The sequence below is a fragment of the Physeter macrocephalus genome, chromosome 14, assembly GCF_002837175.3.
Source record: "Physeter macrocephalus isolate SW-GA chromosome 14, ASM283717v5, whole genome shotgun sequence".
Classification (NCBI taxonomy): Eukaryota; Metazoa; Chordata; class Mammalia; order Artiodactyla; family Physeteridae; genus Physeter; species Physeter macrocephalus.
The window spans coordinates 73499929-73502854 of record NC_041227.1 but is presented as its reverse complement, the minus strand read 5'-3'; positions in this window follow the sequence as shown (position 1 = coordinate 73502854).

The following is a 2926-nucleotide window of genomic DNA, read 5'->3' as shown; positions in this document are numbered from 1 at the left end:
ATGAGTGAGTAAGTGGAGACATGCCAGCGCCATCATCTGTTCATCGGGAGCAGGCTTGCCAAACTCATGCTACCGTGGCTTGTGTTGGAGGGACCCCTGCGTGACTCGTGAGACCTCCGCACCGACAGAGTATATCTCCACACCCTCACACGAGGCAGTGAAAGTCATTTCCCTCACGCTGCTGCCCACCCCCGCCCCAGCCCTGAGCTAGACCCTCGGGGGCCCTGCTGCCCTCCCTCCTCCCCCTCAGCCGCATCCCAGAGCTGAGGGCTTTGCCTCCGTAGCGTCCCTTGTATCAGCCCCTAACTCTCCATCTCGCTGCCCTTCCTGGATCAGATGTAACGACCTCTCTCCTTGATCACTGGACACCTTTCCCCCTAGCCTCCCCAGTCCTAGACTCCATCCCTCCTCCACCTGCTAGCCCCATCCTGCTCCAGCTTAAATGCTTCAGTTGCTCCCAGTAGCCTTTGAGATAAAGTTCAAACTCTCTAATTTAGCGCAGGAGGCCTGGCCTATCTCCAGCCATTCCCTGCCAGGCTCCCTGCCTTCCAGCCAGGCTGAGCCACCTGCGGTTCCTAAACGTTCACACCGTTCCACCCCTCGTACCTCCCCATGTGTTGCTCTCAGACCAGACCACATTTCCATTCCTCTTCCAAAGCTTAAGACAGGATCCTGAGTGGAAGCCTCCAGGGCTCACAAAGAGGCAGGACACGTGTCCCCAGCAAACCGTCAGTCATCCTAACAATCATGGGAAAGGGGCCATTCAGCACAAGAGTGAACTTCTCTGCCCCCAGTCTGGCAAATAAAATCATAAAGCTTCCTCTTTTCTTGGTATTAAAACATTTCTCATATTTTAAAAAATTATCTTAATTTCTTTATACAAAAAACACACGTATAAGGTAGTTAGAAATACATGCATAAACCTGGAAAGAAAAAAAAAACTTAAAACGTCCCCTCCTCCAGGCAGCCTTCCCTGACCACCCTGACATAGCTGCCTCCGAGATGCCCAGGCCCTTGGTTCCCAACACCCCACAGTAACTGGATGGTCTGGCCTGACTTCCCCAAGGCTGTGAGCTCCTCCAGGACAGGGACGGGATGTCACCTGTCTGTGGTCCTCCATTCCCCTGCACAGTCAGAGAGGAGCCCCGGTTTGTTGAAGGAATAAATGGAGCTCACTTATGAGCTATGTTCACATACCTCATGAAATCCTTATGGACAAGTCAGAGAGATAATGCAGAATAGGTGGCTTGAAATGAGGTCTGCCTTGGCTGGCTGTGTTGAGGAAATCTGGTTCAAGGACCCTTGATGGAAAAAAAAGACGAACCCGGGTCAGACACAAAAAGACTGTGAACTCAGCATGAGCCATGGGCGGCAGCAACTGCTAAAGAGGACAGGGCAAGCGCTGGTGGGGCAAGTGGGGGCCGTAGGACCCCAGAACCCCGGGCACGTCTGCAGGCTGCAGATCTGGAGACGATCATCGACCCAGAGAAGGGCCGCGGGCACACGGACACCTTAACAACAGGGCTTACCTCCCTCCGTGGTGGTTGTGAAAGCCAAACCCGATGGCATCTTCGGTGTCAGAGGAGCCCTAGGAGCCAACAGCAGACAGCAACTAGTTGGCTGGAAATGCAGTGAGGGTTTCCAACTTAATTGTGAATGGTTGTTGGAAAATGTGCAGTTGACTAGGAGGACTGAAGGTCACGACGATGTCAGCCCCTCTGAACTACCCAGTTCAGTCCCCACCCCAGAGATGGCGTGGCTCCCCAGCCCAAGGGTCACTCCCCGGGCACCACCCACGCTGTGGCCCTCTGCCAGGGCCGGCGCCTCCACCCCCGCTTCTCCTAAACCCCTGCAAGGCCCACTTGCCCCACCCCGTGCGGTGGCGTTTAGAGTCTAAAGCAGACGCCTAGGTGGGCTGACCCCTGCTTGGCCACAGCCGATAGCTGCCCGCCATCAATAGCACAGTGTCCCGGCACACAAAGAGCCTTACTCAAGCTCCATGGAATGGATGTGAAAATCACCGAGGTGGATTTCCAACCTCAGAATTACTCAGCAGCCCCTTCCTGCGTCACTGGTTCCTTTTTGGATTCCATGAGGGAGCCCTTCCTAGCCTTGCCCTTGATGCCCATGCCCCTCCTTCCCCTCCAAGCACCCCCTTCTCCTATCTCCAGGCCCAGTGACCTGGCCTCTTCCTCCACAGAGCCCATAAACGTCATTGGGCATGAAATAAGACCCCCCTCTCCCCTCACCCCTACTTCTGTATCTTTGCCCCCCTCACCTCCTCCCCAGGGTCCTCGGGGCAGGAGTTAGGGGTGGGGGAAATGCCCACCCCTCGCCCCTTTCTGTGCTGTCGATCCGGGCTCAGTGGTTCACCAGCCTCCTCTGTTTGTGACACACAGGCTTCTTCTCCCCTTCTGCCTCCAAACACGGCCCAGTCTCTCCCTCCGAAAAAAGACTCCTTCAATCCTGCCTCCTCCTTTCACCCACGGCCATTTATTCTGTTCTATTTATTTACTTCTTGAAAAATGTCATCCGTTCCCATGACTCAGAATTGATGTACAAGTGCCCTCCCTCCCACCCTCGCCCTCTGCCCCATTCCTGGTCCCTTCACTGTTGGCAATTTCCTCGTTACCCTTCCAGGAGAGTTAACAACTTGTACAAGAGGATGTCTTCATATATTCCTCCTCCTTTAAAACGAGACATAATTCACATACTGTGAATATTACTCTTTTAAGTTACATAATTAAATGGTTTTTTTTTTTAAAAAAAAAAAAGCATGTTGGCAGGTCGTACAACCATCACCATATCTAATTCAAGAATATTTGGGGGCTTCCCTGGTGGCGCAGTGGTTGCGCGTCCGCCTGCCGATGCAGGGGAACCGGGTTCGCGCCCCGGTCTGGGAGGATCCCACATGCCGCGGAGCGGC